Here is a 21,657-nt window from a genome sequence, read left to right on the forward strand (position 1 = left end):
TGCTGAGGTTTCTGAAAGTATCTGATTAAAATTGGAAAACCCTTTACAATACTGTAATTGTTTTTGCAGTATATATCTGTAAACTGGAACCTAGCCCATAGAGCCTAAAGAGCAATACACAGACATAGAAACATTTGCTGAGTTGAACTTTTAATTAAGAGTTGAGCACTAAAGGAAGCCTGTTTTTGAAAATTTCCATAGTTGGCACTCCTAATTAAAAGTCAGTGGAACCTCTGAACTCAGACATCTTGCTGAATTAGCCCCAGAACTGGAAACAAGAGTTGCCTGAGCCGTAGACGGATTAATATGTGGAATTGCAAAGCTCATCTTGTATATAGTGGTTTCTGCTGTAATTGGCATCATTACAAAGGACAAAAATACATATCTATATTAAAGTGTACTCTCACCATGCATATACAGTCTTAATTACTATATAGCTTTATCTAGCAGCTACATATAAATTCTCTCTAAATTCCTTACTAAAAATCCAGAGCACATCAGTGCGTATAACTATATAATGTACAGTCCTCCTTCCGTTATCACAGACTTGGGATCCGCGTCCCTTACTATCCGTGGGAGGTGAATGGAGGGGGTTGAAATGGGGTGTGTGCCTGCGGTTGGGGGGGGGGGCTTGAATATGTGTGATTTTCTGTTTTTGCAGGATGTGGTTGTCCGAAATGTAGATCCAAGTCTATGGTAATTTATGCTACAACTTCTTTTAGACAATTAGTCTCAAAGGTCCTACAATATCCCTTTGCATACTGATATTCCAGACTAACATGGCTATGTCTCTGAATTTTACTTATATGTTGCCAATAGTTTGGATTATAGATAGTAAACTGACATTGTCAGGCCTATTATGGCAGCAGGAACCTTTTCCAGTTCCTCAAAATTCCAAGTGTCATGAAGAGCTATTTTTTTATCTGTTTTCTCTATATGTTTTGCTTTATCTGCTTTGTCCAGAGCAGAATATTTGTATGTTGCTGAGGCTGTGCAAACATTGATATTTTGTTATTTTAAGGACAATGTGAGATAGCTATGTGACAATCGCTTTAGGTTGCATTTGTTACACTGTTGTCCTTTAGGCTGCACTCATAGATGCTGACATTTATTGGTCTCTGATGTATAAATGTAAGCAGGAAGACTTTAATATTTAGGAACAAAAGGCAACTGGGACGTGGATGAGCAGACGTTAAGAAAGACTTGACACTGTAAGCTGTGACTATCTTACAGCATTCAGTGGGTCTCTGAAGATAGCAGGAGTTATGACATCATTTTCTATTTGGGAAAATTTTCCCCTTCCGGTTGAATCACATAGTGATGGGGACTAGGCCAAGCAACAAAGAGGATGGACGCCCACCAAATGAATCTCTGATTTGAAAAAAAATGCAAAGGGTTGTACTTTACAGACTTCCTCATCTTAATAGCTGAAAACATGAATTTCTGGGGGCCTTTTCACATTACACTGTCATAGCACTATGATTCCCTTTAACCACCATGGCTGCATCCTATGGAATCCTGGGGTGTGTAGGTTGATCAGAGACACCAGAGGAGCTCTTTGGATATGTATCCTTAGCACCCCTCCCAAAGCTGCAAATCCCATGACATGGCAGTTAAGGCAGAATCATAGTACTACAACTGTGTAGTGTGAAACGGCCCAAGGTCTCTGTGGATGGGTATAATCCACTAACTAGCATTAATTATTGATTTGCACATGCAAATGTGAATACCATCCCCATTCCCCCCCTTGGGAGAGATTTGAAGGTTTTAGATTCTCTTGATTTTGTCTCCAGATTTGTTTTGCTTCCTTTATAAGCAGGCCATTGTGAAGACTGCATGGAAAATGCTCAAAATCCTCAACAAGTGCAATGGCTCCATCCTATGGAATCATAGGAATTGTAGTTTTATAAGGTCTTTAGCATTTCCTGCCAGAGTGCTGGTGCCTCATTAAACTACAAATCCCAGGGTTCTGTAGGATGGAGCCATGGCACTTAAAGTAGTGTCAAACTGCATTATTTCTACAGTGTAGATGCACCCAAGAAATAGAATGGAAACATCAAATCTTAAAGTTCAGAACAGAACTAACAGAAATCTTGCCCATTGCACTTGCATGGGTTTGTTCTTTCTAACCATCAGAATAGCTTTGGAAGTAAAGCATGAAAAAAAAGTCACGTGCAACATATTTCTTTTTTGAGGTGATAACTGGTAACATCATCACTTCAAGAAAAGTAATGTTATCACTCTTATCAACATCTTCTTTGTTCCTAAAATGTTACTTTTTTGGAATAATTTGGTAAGATTTTAGGCTATTTATGGTTCAGTTTTTTTTTTACCTAAATAAAAAAGTGATGCATTAGCAATATGTCAGTAAGAGGCCATGTCACAAGTTACTTTGGGGCAAAAGGCTATTACCACCCCCACCCCATCCCACCCTGCAACAAGTAATAGGAAGGAATTGCCTTTAAAATGTAATATTCCAGGCTCTGCCAGAATATTCTACACTCTAATTTATACACTGATGAGTAAAAGATTCTCATATTAGATAGTTTGCATAAATGGTATGCCTTTGATCCTGAGGTACGCAGGGCCTGAGCTGAGAGACATATTCAAATTTCCTGAATCCTAGTGCAGCATTTCCCTAGAGGAGCGATCAGTTCCTTTCAATCTGAGCAAAGGTCAAGAATGTGTGCGTCTATACATTGTGACCTGCCAGCACCTCACTGCAGACCCAGATCAGTTGCTCAGCAATCCCACTTCCTCTTGGCAACAATAGGACCCCTGTCACCATGCCAAAGTCTGAAGTTTTGGCCTACAGTGCTAAAGATAGGCACCCTTAAATGCCTGAGCTATATATAGCTATTTAGTTGTTCTGTAATAGACTCCTGGATGAAGTACAAGATGGAGTTCATAGCACCCATCCAGTTCCCAAAGTTTCACACCGACAAACTCACCTCTCTGTCCCACCCACCTATGGAAACATGGTCTTTAGCACTGTCTTGGGAAAAAACTGCCTACTTCTAGGACTTTTCTTCTGTAGTTTGCAAGCCCAAACTGCTGGCATTTTCCCAAGGTACTTTATTTGGATGCTTGAGGTTATGTTATAAATAGGGTATAAATACTCTAAATACTCTAAATTAATATCCAGTAGTATATTGGAGCCAGAGATCATATAAACTGCATCCACACTGGAGAAATAATCTGGTTTGACACCACTTTAACTGCCAGGGCTCCATGCTGTGGAATGCTGGCAATGGTAGTTTGTAGTGTCAAACCAGATTATTTCTGCAGTGTGGATGCAGCCACAAAGCATTGGGACTTTTTTCTTAGCTGGGACAATGATGCAATCTGTCCTCATCCCACGTTTATCTTTTTATTCCTTCTGAGTTCAGCTGCATTCCTCAGAGCAGCTGGGGGGCAAGGGAGCAAATGGATTTCCCCATTAACAGTAAATTGTTGTGAGCTGTCCCTGTTGTAATGCAAATAATTTTGGGACAGATTGATCTTGAGATCCTCCAGCTTTACTTTTTTTTTTTTTGGGGGGGGGGGAGATGAAAACAGTTCCAACACAGTTGACACAGGTCAACACAATGGCCTCCATTTTTAGAAATGGTAAAGTAGTGGCAAAGTAGTGGTGGAGACTGTCTGGATGAGTGCAGCATTTACACTACTCCACTCTTTGTACTGGAACAGCTGGTTTTATGAGGACTGTGTGCTGATGTGCAGCCAAGCAATGCTGTAACTACATTACAGTACTGGACACCAAGGACCCAACATGGCTCCTGGTTCTGTGCAAATACCAGTATAGCAGGTGCACCAGCAATTCCTGTGATCTGCAATGTCTAGCGACACAGTTCCTGCTGAAAGAGTTATAATCTGTATTGTTTTTATTTAATCTCACTTTTCAGCTGCACAAAATGGAGTCCTAAAGAATGTCAGGTTAGCCTTAAGCGTGCCCTTTGCATGGCAAAGCTGCTTTGGAATGAAACTAGTTCTGGTGTTTTTTTTTATTATTATTATTTATTCATTTGCTCATTCACTTCACTTTTGTTCCAAGGACTCTGTGATAGTCTCTCATCTCAGAATCTGCTCTGAGCCAAACCCTCTTTATACTCAACAATTGTGCGAACTCTTCTACGTGCTATCTTCTTGGCCTTTTTGGATCACCGTTATCAGATTTCAGCACATTGGTAGCTTTGTGGAACAGTGCCTTTAGCTTTGGCACAGTTCCCAACCTCTGAAAGACATTTTGAGGGTTGAGATATGCTGTAGCTCCTTCTGAGGACCAATGAGAAAGAGATGGTCGAGATCTGACAGGCATCTCTCTTCCCTGTTGCCCCATGGGGAAGCTGGCGATGGGCTTTTTCCCCCATTAACCATTTTCATCAGAGGAAGGCTTTTGTGCTAATTGAAGGATTTTTACTCCATTCTTCAGCTGAAACAAAGGCCCCCAGACTGGAAAACACAGATCTAGAAGCCTGTTCCCCTCAAGTTTAAAAGGGAGTATGGCACTGTTGTTTGAGTACTGGATTAGGAGGCCAGGGTTTGAAACCCCTGCTCAGCCAGGGACACCCAGTGGGTGACCTTGAGTAAGTCACACTCTCTCAGAGGAAAGCAAAGACAAATCTGCTCTGAATAAATTCTGCTAAGAAAAAGCCGTGATAGGTTTGTCTTAAGGCTGTCGTAAGCTCAAAATGACTTGGCACAATATAGAAGGATAGAGGGATAGGAGGCCCTTAACCATTAGTTTTCGGTTATAAACTTGTAGTCACAACCAGAAAGACTAGAAACAGTGCAAGAAGAGGAGCCAGAAGTAGTTGGTCTCTCAGAGGAGCCAATGGAGTGTCACTGTTTCCCATCATTCCTTCTGCTCCAGCTTGACAAAATGGCTGCTGGCAGGTGACCTCTGTGGAAAGAAGGAGTCTGGTGGAACCAATTTCTCCAGCAAAGGCAATGTTAGCCTTATGTCTGAAATTACATCTGAATTACAAAACTGGACATGGTTTGGAATGCCTAACTCTATTCAGATTAAAAGTGGTTGCACATCCCTCCAGCACTATTCACAACTGTGCATAAACAGGAGAAAAAGTGTGTTTGTATGTGTGTATGTCTGTGTTGATGAGTGGTTTCAAAGCTGTTCTATGTGATGGGATGTACATACAATTGTTCTTATAGAAGGTTCACCAAGTTTATTGAATTACCAGCAAGCTCCAGTTATTCTGTGTTTGCACTTGTCTACTAGGACTGTTCTCGGTCTCTAAACAGTGGAAGCCCCAGCTGATGAGTAAATCCTAACATCAAATGAGGACTTTGCTCACCATGGTATTTCTTTTGGTGATCCCCATTCTATGAATATGGAAGTGATACAATTTGCATTGTTCAGCATCTCTCTTTTGGCAAGTGTGAGTTGATGTTTCTGAAAAGCTGCTAATCTTCACTGGATTGTGTGATATATCTGGTAGGAGTCCACTTCTGGATTTGTTTCTAGCCACTGAAAGGATGCTGGAGTAGGACCTATCATGTGGCTGCAAGTGGTCCAGTGCCTCCTAATAAAGATCTCATCATCATCTAAAAGGGGCTCCTCTTTGTGTTCTACCCCGCATAATAAAAACGTGCAATTCAGCATTCAAAAGCTGAATAAGTTTTATGTGTTATTCAACAAAGTTTTAAAATATTAAGCATCTGAATTAAATTAAATGAGAGGGGGCAGTTAACGGTTCACTGAGTTCTGCTTTAAAGCAAAGTTGCTAGGCATTTTCTTGCTCATATAAGTAGGGCTATTTCTGCTTATGAAGTTAGCAAACCACTAGCAATGTCAATGACGCTAATGGGACAGCATGGCACAGTGGTTTGAACACTGGACTACGAATCTGGAGACGAGGGTTCAATTCCCCACTCAGTGACCTTGGGTCATGCAGCCCCAGAAAACACCGCAATAGGTCTCTGAATAAGTCAGAAATGATGAAGGCACACAACAATAAGACTATACTTGGGTTTCTTGATGCCACAGCTCAGTGGTTCTCAATCTTTGGTCCTCCAGGTGTTTTGGACATTGTCTTCCAGAATCCCTACCCATTAGCTATGTTGTTTTGGGCTTCTGGGAGTTGAAGTCCAAAATATCTGGAAGAATAAAGGTTGAGAACCACTGTGGATGAGTAATATCTCCAGTGGTGAAAACAGTCCATGGGCTAAATCCCTAGGGAACACCTTTGGAGCTTTTAGTTTTAGGGGCATGAAGAGGAAACCAACCAGAACTGAGCTCCTGATGTTCCAGTATGGCTTCTTTCCCTGCCCCACGGCTCTAGGCCTGAGGATGTGCAGCATGGATGTTGTCATATTCCAGCTTCAGTGGAGTTCCCAAAGGACTCAAGGGCCATTGATGCCCCACTTTCTTTGAGGTCTCCTAGTCTTTCCTGGAGGGCCAGCATGGTCGGACAGTTTGAGCGCTGGACTAGGACACTGGGAGGCCAGGGTTCAAATCCTGACTTGTACATGGAAACCTAGTGGGTGACCTTGGGCAAGACACACACTCTCAGCTGCAGAGGATGGCCATGGTTAACCACCTCTGAAGAAATCTGCCAAGAAACCCCCCTCAGAGAGTTGCCATAAGTCTGAAAGGGAAGGCCCACAAGAAGAAGTCTTTCCTGGGATAACAGTTTGAGCACCGGAGGAGGACCCTGGGAGGCCAGGGCTCAGCCACAGAAACTCAGTGGATGAGTCACACTTTCTCAGCCTTAGGGGATGGCAAGGCCAAAACAAAACAAAAACAAAATAACTCTCTGAAAAAGCATGCCAAGAAAGAAAACCCTGGGATAGGGTCTCCATAAGTCAGGAAGGCCCACAAAAAGAAGTCTTTCCTGGGATAATAGTTTCAATGTTGGAGGAGGGTTCGAATCCCAGCTTGGCCATGGAAACCCACTGGGTGAGTCACACTCTCTCGGCCTCAGAGGATGGCAAGGCCAAAAAAAGCAAAACAAAACACCAACAAAACCCAGCCTTCTGAAGAAGCTTGCCAAGAAAACCCTGAAAGGACTTGAAGGCACCCAACCACCCCCACTGCCTTCCCTGGCGAGGGGAGAATGGGGCAAGGGCCCCCTCCCTCCACTTTTACCAACCCACGTGACCCCGGGGGGGGGGCGGGGGCAGCAACAGCTGGAGGCCCTCCCTCCCGCCTTTCCCCTCCCCTCCTCAAGCCCCTCCCCTCCCCTCCTGGGGGTCCTGGGTCCGAGGGCTCTTAAAGGGGGATTGAGAGAGAGAGAGAGAGAGAGAGACCTTGGAGGGAGGCCAAGCCCTTGTTGTCGGGGACAGAGAGAGCGGGGGAGCAGCCCAGGATGGCAGCGGGGAACCGGAGGGGGGCGGCCTGGGGGCACCAGCCTGGGCCGAAGGGCCAGGGAGAGCTCTTGCTCTTCCTCCCGCCTTGGGGGGAGGCGGGGGGCGCCTGGGAGGCAGGGTCCCCGCCGGACGCCCGCCTCGAGGCTCTCCGCTAGCACTGTCCTCTTTTGCCCCGGGTCCTGGCTCCAAGAAGCACCGGGCATCGCCCTCTGGACCTCTCCTCAACTTCTGGGCCTCCCTTGAGCAGACCCCCTCCCCAGCGAGAAAGCAAAGCCAAGGCACTTGCGCCGTCTAGAAAGGACCGGCAGCGCTGCCCAGGCGGCGAGGGAGAGTGGCCCTCCCCCGCTTCCCTGGAGCTGGGCTCCTTGCCCGCCAGGCTTTAATCGGAGCCCCCGGAGCCCCTCCTGGGACTGGCCCAGGGCCCAGGCGCCGAGTGTCGGCGGGAGGGTTCAGGCAGGGTTAGCAGGAGCCAAAGGGAGGAGGAGGAGGAGGAGGAGGGATGCCCGGCTGCCATGCCCTGGGCAGCTCCAGCCTCCTGGCTGTCTAGGGGCTTCTTGGAGATGGATGGCTCGGGGAGGCCATGAAGAAGAAGAAGGAGGAGAAGGAGAGGGAGAGACACTTGCTGCTGCATCCCTCCTCTTCCTCTTCCTCTTCTTCTTTCCAAGGGCAATTCAAGACGAAGAGGAGGAAGAGGACGCCTTGGCCCCTCCGCCCAGCTGCCCCTGAGCCCTTCCTCTCTTTGGGAAGATGGGCTCCTGCTGACCCCTTTTCCCGGACGCCCAGGACTGCAGCCCCCCTCCTCTGAGAGAGAGGAGCCGGAGGAGGAGGAAGAGGAGGAGGAGGGGAGGCTGGTCGGGCCCCTTCCTGGCTGCCTGCTCCCAGGACCCTGCCTCGCAGCGCAGGGGATGCAGCCCCCGGACACCCCAGGGACCCACTAGTAAGTAGCCCCGGCCTGGCCTCCCTCCTTGCCTGCCTGCCTGTCTGCCTTTCTCCTCTGCCTCTTCCCAATGTCACCCGACTTCAGGCGGCGGCAATGCGGGGACGGCGGCCGCTTCCCGCCCCTCTCTCCTTCCTTCCCTCGCCACGACGGCCCTTTTACCCCCCCCCCCCCCCGCTTTCCCAACTTCTGAATATTCCCCCCAAGAGAGAACTTGGTCCCCTCCACCCCCCATTTTGGACCCTCGCTCTTGGTTTATTTGCTTTCTTTTAAAAAAGACCCTTTTTGTGAAAGAGAGAGAGAGAGAGAGAGAGAGAGGGAGTGCATCCGCACTGCAGAAATCTCCCGCTTTAGTACCCTGCCTCTATGATGTGGATTTCTACTGATGGTCCCCCGAAGGGAGAACTTTTCCCACCCCCACCCCCCTTTTTTGGTGCTGTCGCTCCTTATTACAATCGTTTTTAGAAAAAGAAAAGACCTTTCCCCAACCCTTCTTCCCTCCTTTTCCCTGGGCGAAACCCTTCCTCATCTCCTGCCCTCCGGGTCCAGGCTGGGTCGGGGGTAGTCTATGTTTGTGTGAGTGCCAGCCCCCCCTCCCGCCCTTTTCTCCCGGGGCTCCATCGCCGGGTCTCTCGCCTAGGCACCTTGCGTAACATCGCATGAGGCAGGAGGACACTTGGCATTTATTTTTGGTTAATCCAGAGGCGACCTTTCTAAGCTGCCTTTTCCCTCCTTTTTTCCCTTCTTTTTGCGTGTCTGAGCTGGAGCCCTGAAGGGAGGGAGGGAGGCTTGTCCCGCTGACTTCCGCACTGCAGAATTAAGCCGGTTTGGGACCGCTGTGAGTGCCATGGCTCCATGCTATGGAATTCTGGGGAATGTAGTTTGTTGTGGCACCTACACTCCTCAGAATTCCATAGCATGGAGCCATGGCACTCACAGAGGTCCCAAACCGGCTTAATTCTGCAGTGTGGACCCCCTGTTTCCCTCTCCCCCTCCGCCCCTTTCTCCTTCTGCGGCTCCAACTGTTGCGCGAAAAGGCCAGAATAGAGCAGAAAGGGAAGAATTACGTAACGATAATGCAATTAACCGACGTTATGCCTTCGGATAATACGGTCCTGAGGCATTCTAGCCAGCCTCAAAAGGCGGGAAAAAGGAGTTTCTGGACAGCCTCACTCAGTCTCTGTCCAGAAGTCCCTCAGGAGAAAGAGGCAGAGAGACCTGGGGGGGGGGGGGAGATTGCGAGGATATGGAGGGCTGGAGGAGAGAGAGTGTCTGCGAAGTAGAGGCAGAAGGGGGTTGTTGTTGTTGTTGTTGTGGACTGCCTTGGAGTTGACCCAAGTCCTGGCGACCCTGTGGATGAGGCATCTCCAAGCTCCCCGTCCTCCACTGCTGTCTTTCCACCTGGCAAACTCAGGTCCATGGCCTCCCTCATTGAGTCCATCCACCCAACATGCAGTCTACCTCTCTTTCTACTTACTGCCTTCCACCTTTCCTAGCATTATTGTCTTTTCTAATGAGTGTTCCTTCTTATTATGTGTGCAAAATCCCACAGCCTCAGTTTGATCGTTTTGGCTTCCAGGGAGATTGCTGGCTTGTTCGCTTCAAGGACCTATTTGTTTGTCCTTTTGGCTCTCCATGGGATCCTCAGCACTCTTCTCCAGCATCACAGCTCAGAGATTTTCCTTCTATCCACCTTCTTCACTGTCCAGCTCTCGCATCCCTATATGCTGATGGGGAATACCATGGCTTGGACGATCCTAACTTTAGTGCTCAGTTGTACATCTTTAACCTTTAGGATCTCATCTAGTCCTTTCATAGCTGCTCTTCCCATTCCTAGTCTCCTCCTGATTTCTTGACTGCCAACTCCATTCCAATCAATGTTTGATCTAAGGGCTGAGAACTCTTTCACTATTTCGATCTCCTCCTTACCTGGGTTCAATTTATGTAGTCATTATGCGGTCATTATTTTTGTTCAGCCTGCCTTTGCACTTTCTGCTTTGACCTCCCTTAGTAATTGTTCCAAGTCTGTGATGCTTTCTGCTAAATAGTATGGTGTCATCAGCATATCTTAGGCTGTCAGTGTTAGGAAACTGTAGTTATTTCCTCTTTGTGTGTGTTGAGGGGGACAATTTCATTGCTACCTCTCCCCTCCCTATTTGTTCTTAGGTGAGTGGCAGAAGTAGATTTTGCTCCCTGCCCCATCTATTCCACAGTTTGTTCTGCCTTTGGCCACCTATAAATTCACACCACTTGATATCCTCCCAACTCTAGATGCTACTACTTCCTCTTCAATTTGGTTTGGCTACTTTTTCTGCATTGCCATAATAACAAGGGATGTTTAACAACTCTCCTTTGTTGTTGTTAATGCAGCCCTTCCCAGTCACATCAGAGTATCCTTGATGCCAATGAGTTTAACCTGCACTTGGATCCTTACCCTGCCACTCCTTCTATGGGACTTTAAAGCTGGTAAATTTAGCTGGACCAGATCTAATGTTAGGTATAGTAGGTGTGAAGTAATGTATTTTCTTCACTCCAAATTTTAAGGGAGTTGATGGATTTCCAGTGACATCCGTGTGCCTCACCTGGAGGCTGATACTGGTGGAAACAAGGCGAGAGTGACAAATAGGTGAAGCTTTGTCCATCAGAGCCACCTGTCATTGCTTGAAATATGTAGTCAGGGAGGTAATGAGCCAGAGATGAACACAGGGAACTGCCTTAGAGAAAGCCAAACTGTGGAGTCCATTGAGCCAGGCAATGCCAACTGCACTGAACAGTGGCTCTCCAAGGTTTTTCATGTAGACATTTCTCCTTTCTTACTTACCAGGAGACGCCAGGGATGGGATCTGGAACCTTCTGATTGCAAAACAGGCACTCTTCCACTAGGGTTTTCAGATCAGTTGAGTAAATGCCAACTAAACACCCCTTCCAGAGATTATGTGTGTATGTGCTCATGTGTGAAACCAAGACATTCTCCCATACAAGCACCATCTTGAATGAATGCAGGGCCAATGGAGTTTGTGCAGAACTTCCTGGAAGGTTCTTTCTGCAGAATGCTTGTTCTATCTATAGTGATGTTTCTTTGTTTCTGTATCCTTCTTGGCCTCATACATCTTTCTTTAGGCACTCTGCACAGTGGCAAACGTAAACCGACAACAGCACCAACAAAATTATGACTGCCTACAGCCGTCCAATAATTAATAACAACAACATTAAAAATCCAAATGCACTCATATTCTCTACAGACAGGACTTTACATGCGCATACTAGGAACTGTGATAAAATAGCTACATAAATACTGCAAAACATAGCAGGCTGGTGTTTTGAGCTTCCAATACATCATCTGTTCTTTTGGAAGCAGACAGATCTTGGGTTTTTGACGGCAAACAGCATATATGTAGTTTCCTTGTGCTTCCTCAATATTTTCCTTCTTCCACTACCAATAGCAAACGTCACTCTAATGCCTGTTGAGTCAGGACTGGACTGCTTGTCTGTTTCCTGCAGAAGGGAGTCATAAATATACATTTGCTTATATTCAAAAAGTCCTTTGGAATTCTTTCCTGTTGCCCCAAAGTGCAACCGTGTTGAAGAATGAGCTCTGGGCCTGAAATTACCCTGGAGACTCATCACCCTCAGCACAGCAGCAGTGACTGTTCAATCCATTCCACCCTTAATCTCCCTTTTAAATAATTTCCCTAAATAAGTACTTATGTGATGCTTATTTGGGGAGCTTTAGGAAATATGGATTACAGAGGCTGTATTTCCTCCCTCTTTTTAATACACTTTTAAAAAGTACCCTCAGAGGGAGGGGGACCCTGCAGCATGCAGAAAAACTGGACTAGCCGGCAGGGAAACGATATTCACTCAGCCCCAGGCCCTGTATTTCCTGGGGAAAGAGGAGAGCTGGCAGAACGGATGCTGTGCTGTGCAGCCACCTGCCATGGCTCAGAACTAACAGGGGAAGAAAATGGACAGCAGAATGGCATCCTGGCCCTGTCATACAACTGCATGTAGCTCTTTCTTCCTTAGATCTTCATGTTTCTTTTTAGTCTGGCAACACTTCTATTAGGAGCATACCTGTAACGTATCATTCAATTAAGGATGTCAGTTTATAATTTGAGTCCCTTGCAGACAGGCACCCAAAAGTGTAAGGGCATTGCTCCCCCAATAAGATTTCTGCTCTCCCAAGTGAAATATTTCTGTCAGTCCCCCAAATTTTAGCATTACATAACATAAAAGTGTCAGGGAAAGACAATGTGACCAAGGGAACAGAAACAAAGCATATACAAGAGTTCTAGGTGTGAATGATTTTCAATGTCTCTATTGGAGGTCTCATCAGCATCTGGACCCAAAAGTGATAGTTTGTATTCAGCCCTAGCTTTCATGTTTATCGGTTCTAGATATTGTAAACTTTGTCCAATTTTTGCCACAGTTCATCTTCAGGCATCTTTTGCTTGATTTTTCCCTTTGGGCTACGTCAGTATGTCCTCCTATTTGCAGTTCTACGTTGTATCCGCAATGCAGAAATAATGCCGTTTGACACTGCTTTAACTGCCATGGCTTCATGTTATGGAGTCCTGGGATTTGTAGTTTGATGTGGCATCAGAGCTCTCTGACAGCGAAGGCTAAATATCTCACAAAACTACAAAATTCTAGAATCCCACAGCATTGAGCCATGACAGTTCAAGCATTGCCACACTGCATTATTTCTTCAGTGCAGATGCAGCCCTAGCCATGCGTCCTCTCTGTGTGCTCATTTAAGTAAATTGGCCACACTCTTCCTGATGGAACTTGGAATTCTTCAGGTCTCAACCTTTTTTTAAGACTTAAACCAAAATAATGCTATTTAGATACATGGAGTATCAGACCTCCAGTGATTTCAATATACACCCCACTCCTTGCCATGCTTTGCAAAGGGAAAACATGTTCAGTCTCAAGTCATTTTCATGGAGATATCCAGCAGCAAAATGCTTCAGAGAAGCGGACTGCTCATTTTGTGAAGTCCCCGTGCTCCATCTAGTCAACTATAGAGGGACATATTACAAATGCAGGAGACAGTCAAGTGGGTGGAAAAACAGAAAGATTTAGAGTGATGAAAAGCAAGCCAGCAAATCTGAAAAGAAATCTAACTACTACGTATTCACAGCAGTGAAAATAGTGTTCTTGGTTCTAATCTCTCTGTTTGAATGCAACACAGTTGCAGTGTTCAAAACAGACTTATATGTGTTTTCATGTGTGACTGATATAGGAAAATATTCTCTTTATTCCCTTGCTCCCTTTTGTGTTCACCCTAAATGAGCCCTGCATCTCTTTTGTTATTGCACTCTGAGTGTGTGTATGTGTGTGGATTTCCCATTGTAAGCAGGCTAGCATCCTGCAGACTGATGGAAATAGATTCTTCCCAGGTACACTATGATGATGATGATGATGATGATGATGATGATGATGATGATGATGATGATGATGCAGTTGATAACTTATCCTTGCATATTTTTCACCTGAGAGCCTCAGATTCTTGGTATCTGTACATAATGGAAACTGGTGGCTGTGATGCTAACATTGGTGCCCACTCTACTTTGGTGTTTAGTCTGAACATCAAGGGGACTATCCAAGATTCTGGATCTATTTGGGTTTAGCATTTTGGATAGCTCCTCTAAAGTTTAGACTAAAACCCAGAACAGATTCACCAACTTATTGACATGGAAGCCACAGCAACCACTGTCTGCACCAGTTTGCAATTCCTGGTTATGTTGCCTTTGGATTTCCCTCCTCCCTGACCTAATTGGGGATCTAGTGGATCACAGCGATAAAACGTTGCAGGAGTCACATTGCTTCCTTGGAAATTACTAACACAGAGACACACACACATGCAGAGTTATGTGTGATTAGTGTTCATTGCTTGTTGCAACTGATGATGCAGTATAGCCGATATAATAATTCTTCACACATGACTCATGTGTACATGGGACTTGTGACATTTCCTATGCAGAAATAAATTCCATTTTAGGAATCTGGGGTGAAATTATGTTAACCCTAGCCAGGAATCAGGGTTGTGCTGACTTTATGAGCAAAAGGTATTTTCTTGGCAAAAACAATTTCCCGACAGACTTGTTGGGACTTGCTTCAGTTGGTAACCTAGAAAGAAGGAGATATTAAGCTGTCCATTCTGAATATGATCTTTGTACACCATATATGTAGTATCATGGTTCATTGAACAGTATTTCAAGCTGGCCTCTGTATGCGGTAGAATGAGATGCTGGTTGAGTTCTGCAGTGGAACAAGGGATGGTAACTCTTCAATTGCAAGTTTGAGGGTGGTTTATATTAGTGAACTTTCTCCTAATTATTTATTTTTTAAAAACCTCCTTGCAAATATAACACCAGCATTAACAACTAGAGCTCTTCTCCTCACATCTTCATTTTCTTACTTGCATGGAATTTTTTTTATATTAATCTTTATTGAATTGAATTTTTTATACATGAGACATTCATGCACCCCCCCCCCCCCCGCTCCAGTCTGAAATGGTTCTTATTGATAATGGCACCTCATTCTGCTACACATGAATCCTGGGCTTCATTTTCCACTGTGTATTCCTGCCACATATTTGTTACTCTTGTTTGCACTGTTTGAACTCCTGTTTGTAGGGACTGAGGTTGTATATGTGGCAGGTATGGGATCTGAACAGGTCTCCAATCTAAAGCTAGCTGCTATCTTAGGCTGATGGGATTTTGTTGTGTTGCATGGCAGGGATTGTCCTTTGGATGGGATGCAGCTCCCATTGGCTCTAGCACTTGTGTAGCTACAAGCAGTCACATAGCATCTATAAAGCAGCACATTCTCTGTGTCTCTTGTCTAAGTTGGCTGTCCCATGAAGCTGAGAAAGAAGTAGGTAGGGGTTCCTCTGTAGAACTATCACATACCTTCCTTTTTGTAATTCTAATCACAAACTCTCAGGTGGTAATGTTTATATTACATAAGGATCCATACAATCTGACCACTCCCAGCATCTCCACCAATGGGTCAGAAGGTTCAGAACAATTCCAGACTGGATGGTCTTGCTCCCTATTCATGCATGATGTGATAGGACCATGGTGCTTTGTGAAGGGAAAGCATATGCTACAGAAGGATAAGCTTTTTTTTCCCCAACAGGAAGCAGGACACAGGATTCAGCTGTACTTGTGGAACAGTTTGAACATGTTCGCTTTTAACCAAACCTCTGGAAAACCCGCATCCCTAATTTTTATCTGTTTTAGCTTTAAAGCTGAGTGTGGTGCCCAAATGTGCCATTGCGTGTAGGCATTTTCCTTTGTGGGCCACCTGCCCTCCTGACTTTTTAATTTTTTAAAAAATATATATTTTATTTTAGCTGCCTGTGAAGTGAAGCACCTGGGTTGCAGTGGTCTGCTCACCATCACCATTCTCCACATGGACGCAGGGATATTTTCAGGGAGAGAAGATAGCATTTAGCTGCAGGCTGGGCACTTTCCTTTGCAGCCCACCCAGGCCACCCTCTAACAACCTACGTATTTTGGGCCAAGTCTTCCTTTGTGGGATGTTTGGTGATTGATCATATCTATCACAGCAGCCTTTAGGAGAATAGGTAATCCCTCTCAAAATCTGTATAATAATTAAAGGGTTTGTCCTTGTGGTGTTTCGAATGTGACCCAAAACAAAAACCTTAGTATTCCTGTCAAATACAAACAAACACTACTGATGGCTGTATTTTTTTTTTGCTCAAGAACACACAATTTTGTGAAACAATTTTGGCTAGATACAGTGTTTAATCTTAAATTGATGCCCTCTTCATTTTTGTGCAGGTTTGGAACTGATTAACGAAACGGTTCACATTTCTGGAGGAAAATTGCTGGTTTGGGTCCATTTCACTTGGAACTAGATGTGAAACAAATTTTAAAAATTGTACATAATACAGTAAAACATATTTGCTTAATTAAAATAATCAGTAAAATCTTCAGCATCAACCTAGGCAATGCTGATAAGTTTCCTAGGTCCATATTATGTTCACTGGTCTTGAATTAAAGGGCTACATATCTAGTAGAGCTTAGAAATTACTTAAAATTCTAGACCTCTTCCCCAGTAATTAGTTTTCGTTATGCTTATGTTTTTGAATAAGTCACTCTGTGCTTTAGAAGTAAATCAAAGTGAAGTCAAAGGCTTTCATGGCCAGCATCCATTGTTTTTTGTGGGGTTTTCGGGCTATGTGGCCGTCTTCTAGAACATGGCCAAATAGTCCGAACAAAGCCCAAAAAACCTATAAATCAAAGTGGTTTATTATTAAATAGAGGCATCATGGTATAGTGGTTTGTGGTTTGAGCATTGGACTAGGATTATAAAGACTAGGGTTTGAATCCTCACTTAGCCCACTGGAATGACCTTGGGCAATTTACACACTCTCAGCTTCAGAGGAAGGCAATGGCAAGCCCTCTCTGAACAAATATTGCCTAAAAACAAAAACCCAGTGATAAGTTCTCCTTAGGGTCACCATAAGTTGGAAAAGGCTTGGAGACACAAGAACAGTTTTTAAATTAGTTTAAGAAGTCCATTAGAGTACCTCAAGCTCCCAGCCTGCGGTACAAAACTCTACCTAGGAATTGTGGTGATCCTTAACTATTAAAGTCACTGGGTCCATTACATAGGATTAGCAGTGTTGACTATAACACAAATTCCAATTTGTCCATGTTCTGATAATAACCTTCCATAGAATTCTTAACCTTTTTAGTTCGCCAAACAAAGGTAGTAGTACAACACAGAATTTAAAACCATTGTAGTTACACTGCAAAAGGAGTGAAGTTATCTCACCCTATATTACAATCATAATACAAGTTTAGCTTATTTTCTCCCAAAACACACAACCACAGATCAATCACAAGTAATTTGCTATTTGTTACAGGCTAATTTGGTGTTGTGGTATGAGGATTAGACTACGACTGGAGACCAAGGTTCGAATCCACACTTGGCCATGGAGACCCATTGGGTGACCTTGGACAAATCACACTCTTTCAGCCTTAGAGGAGGGCAATGGCAGCCCCCCTCTGTACAAATCTTGCCAAGAAAATCCTGTGATAGGTTTGCCATAGAACCATCATTAATTGGAAACAATTTTAAGGCATACATTAATATCAAAAAGCTTCAGTGTCTCGGACTGAACTTTGGGTGGGTTAATTAAGTTACAGTCAATGGAAAATGGGCAAATATCTTCTTCAGGTATGTATGGTGAAGGATCCCCCGCCCCAAGCAGAGAGGGCTTGTTGTATTTAGTGAATCTATTTCATTTTTTACTAGTTCTAGTACTATTAGATCAACACTGGGTGTCTGAGTAGGCTACTATATTTAACTGAACTGGTAATAACTGAAAAAAGGATATCCATTCATGCCAATTAATGTACTCAAAATAATCAGGACCTGAAAGAACATTTTGCACAGCGGAGCACCTGTGTTCCAAGGCCCAGCCATCCACCTGCTTCTAGGAAAGCTTCTTCCAACCTCCTCCCCAAAAAGATAAAAGACAACAAGTATTCTGTGATGATTGAACATGTCCACTTCTTACAGTACTAGACTGTTCAGGTGATTTCCCGAATACATATGCATACTTATATACAACACACACACGCATGCACACACACACACACACGAGTGTGCGTGGTGTAGTGATTTGAGCATTGACTACAGCTTTGGAGATTAGAATTTGAATCCCTGCCTGGCCATGAAAACCCACTGGGCAAGTTACACTCTCTCAGCCTCAGAAAACCCAGTGATAGGTCTACCTTGGGGGTCACCATAAGTTGGAAATGACTTAAAGGCACACAACAACAACAACAAGCAACAGCACCACCACACATACACACAGGGTCACTCACATATGTATATATGGGGTTTCCCCAAATGAGCTGATATACCTGCTTTTTGTATTGTGGCCCCATTTTGGCTACATAACTAATGATACTTGACATCCAGGGCCTGTTACAGACTGCCAAAATAAAGCTGCTTCGGGTGTCTTTGGAGGTATGCTATTTAAATGATGCATGTGTCCATATATTTGGACTGTTTTTAGATGTTCAAAAATGGGCCCCCAATTGTCTCAACAGAGAACTATTCCAACAAAATGGTGTAACCTCCATTGTCTGAATCTTAGTCCTCCAAATCTTTATTATCCCACACATACCATATATTTTCCACATATTCTTTAAAATTTTCACCCACATCTGTGTCCCAATCTGGCCTATTTAACCTTCCATGTTCACATATTGCAGCTTGCAAATTACTGTAAAAAACAACAACACACAATACAGTTTTGGGGTAATCAAAAAACCTGAAACATAACACAAAGTTATCATTAAAATGTAGTTAAACTGTCAATAACATTAAAAACAAAATGAACAATGAACTAATATTTATTCATTATTAATATTGTAATAGTTTAATACCATTTTAATTATCAGTTTTGTAGGTTTTAATTGTACTTTGTTTTTTAGACTGTTTTAGACTTTGAGGGATGCAGGATATAAATAAACAAACAAATAAATAAATAAATAAATAAATAAATTGATTTATACTTCACCTTTCTCAAGAAATGGGATTAATAATAAAAAGTAATTTAAAACCACTGGAGTTAAAAGCAATGCAACACTCTGTTCAGAGCCCTTTCTTTAAAAACATTCAGTTTTCAAAAGCATATCAGAATAAAAAACATTTTTACCTGAAAGGAGCTGGCTACTCTGAGCTCCCCAGGAAGGGAGTTCCAGAGCCTGGGAGTGGGGATGCCATAACCCGGCGGCCCCCGGGACAAACCCGCTTTTGGGGGCCCCCTCCCAGTCCTGGTCCGGTTTGGCCCCCAGCCCGGGGCCCGCGTGGCACCAACCCACCTTCCCACGCCTCCCCGCATGGCCGCACCACCCACCTCCTCGTCCTCCTCCGTTCCAGGCCGTGTGGCCGTGTGGAGGAAGCAAAGGAGGAGGCGGTGCGCTTCCTGGCCTGAAACGGAGGCGGGGGAGGGTGGCAGGGAGGTGGGGAGGAGGGTGCGGGCGCGCGCAGGAGGCGAACCTCCTTCTCCTCCTCCTCCGTTGCAGGCCGCGCCAAGCAGAGGAGGAGGCAGAGGTGCCTGCCTGGCTTGGCGCTCCCCGCCCATGCGCACACCAAGGTAGCAGGCAGGCAGCCACCCACCGTCTCCTCCGTGTTGTGCACCTCTGCGCTAGGTGCTTGGCTTGGTCCCGGGAGGCGGAGGCGGAGGCAGAGGAGGAGGCTGAGGCGGAGGTGGGTGGCTGCCTGCCTGCTGCCTTGGCGCGCGCGTGGACGGGGAGCGCCAAGCCAGGCACGCACCTCTGCCTCCGCCTCTGCCTGCCAGCGCCAAGGCAAGCGCCTAGTGCAGTTGCGCGGAGGCGGAGGTGGGTGGCTGCCTGCCTGCCTGCCTGGTGCCTTGGCGCGCGGGTGGGGGGGGAGCGCGCCAAGGCAGCCACCCACCTCCTCCTCCGCTTGGGCCTGGGAGGCAGAGGAGGAGGAGGGAGGAAGGAGGGAGGAGGAGGAGGGAGGAAGGAGGGAGGGAGGAAGGAAGGGAGGAGGAGGAGGGAGGAGGGAGGAAGGAAGGAAGGAAGGAAGGAAGGAAGGAAGGAGGAGGGAGGAAGGAAGGAAGGAGGAGGAGGGAGGAAGGAAGGAGGGAGGAAGGACAAGGAGGAAGAAGAGGAGGAGGAGGAAGAGGATAGTGATGATGATGATGATGATGATGATGATGATGATGATGAAATGAGCCAGCTTCTGAGGCACGGCCAATGTAAGTTGCTCTGATTTTTACAAACTCATGTGCAGTGAAGAAAAACCAAAGTCCCTTGACCAAGTACACACTTCTGAGAAGTACAGTTGAATCCGAGGGCAAACCCACTTCTTGTTAAACCACCTTGACATATTCAGTATGCATAGCATGTTCAGTGTGAAACCCAAAGAGTTTGGTTATCGAATAAGCCTCTGAAATATGCAAGAGATTGCCATGTTAAGTAAAGCCATGTTCAATGCCCAAATGTGCTGTTTGGAATGGAAGGAGGGGGGGTGGCCAGAAAGGGAAAGTACATTTCTGTCATCTGTCTAGGAATAATGCTCAAATGTCCTCCATTTTGATCATGCCTAAGAAACATGCATTTATAGTAACATTTTTTTAAAAAATCAATTTTTTTCGCATGTCCTCTATTTTTTAAAAATGTGCCCTACATTTGATAATCTTGTCCTACATTTGTCCTACATTTGTCCCGGTTAGGAGGTCCAGACTTATGGCAACCCTACTTGGGAGGAACCATTAAGGAGACCTCTCTAGTTTACGCTGTAATTTGGGGGGCAGGGAGAGATTAAGAAATTATGGTGTTTTGCCACCTATTTAACCAATAAACCACCATCTTTGTGTTTTTTTTCTTTATTCACATTTTATTACAAGTTTCTTTAAAAACACAGGACATTACAACTTTACCACACATTACATTACACATATAACAATTTTTCTTGATCTTTCAAATCTATAATTCTTTCTCACACACCAAAATTGACTTCCTAATGTTTGTAATTTCCCAGGTATCTTTTGTTCTACTTCAATTAATTATGTCCCTCATTTACTTCATTTATCTCATTATGCAGCAGTTTCAACTTAGGACCTTTCTTGCATTGTTTCACAAGTGTTTTCTTATCTGTCTAGTTAAACAGTTTTCTAAATTAAAGAAAAGAAATAATCTGTCCATATTTGGTTTTCCTTAAATTTTGCTTGCCTTTATTCTTACTATATTTTATATTTTGACATACTTTTCCCAGTAATTCCGGTGTATATTCCAATATGTGTTATATTTTTAAGTAGAAATAAAAAACAATAATCGTAATATCATTTAGATTGACAAAGAAGCAGATTTTTTCTGCTTTTATTTGGGCTGGCAGCGGAGGGTGCCTTTGGGATTACAGCATGTGTTTGCCACAGTCCCAAGGCGTCTTCGGCAGAGGCGGCTTCAAGACACCCCTTTCATTCTGGCCCTTAAAGTTGCAATTTTCATTATTTCTACAGTGTAGATGAACCCATAGTTAGAGTCCAAAACATGTGGGCTTCAATCTTATTGTTAGCCTCAGTTAGATAGATCCACTGAACCAGCTGGGTTTAGCGATGACTCACAAGGAGAGATAGGAAGGATATTAGAAAAAAATATTTGAGAAATGATCAGAAATGTGTTTCCTCCAGTACTGAGAGACCCTGATGAGAAGAATCTTGGACCGATGATTATCTTTGCAGTTTGAGATTTATTCTATGCAAAATTTGAACATGGTTGTTTTGTGCAGAAAACAACATTTTTGCACAGAAATTATATTTTTATAATTTTCTGCATAGAAAGTGCTGTTTCCTGCACAGAAAATCTGGT

At 44.5% G+C, this 21,657-nt stretch overlaps 1 protein-coding gene across 1 annotated transcript in view; it reads left to right on the plus strand.

Moving 5' to 3' along the window:
• Nucleotides 1–7,808: 7,808 nt before the first annotated feature.
• Nucleotides 7,809–21,657, plus strand: part of GRIN2C (glutamate ionotropic receptor NMDA type subunit 2C) — a 109,991-nt gene continuing 96,142 nt past the window's right edge. The window contains exon 1 of the mRNA XM_089536785.1: nt 7,809–8,266. The gene's annotated coding sequence lies outside the window, so the exon portion shown is untranslated. The remainder of the gene's footprint in view (nt 8,267–21,657) is intronic.

This window comes from Sceloporus occidentalis, unplaced genomic scaffold (assembly GCF_023333645.1).
Source record: "Sceloporus occidentalis isolate IW3139 unplaced genomic scaffold, rSceOcc1.0.p SCAF_1, whole genome shotgun sequence".
Lineage (NCBI taxonomy): Eukaryota > Metazoa > Chordata > Lepidosauria > Squamata > Phrynosomatidae > Sceloporus > Sceloporus occidentalis.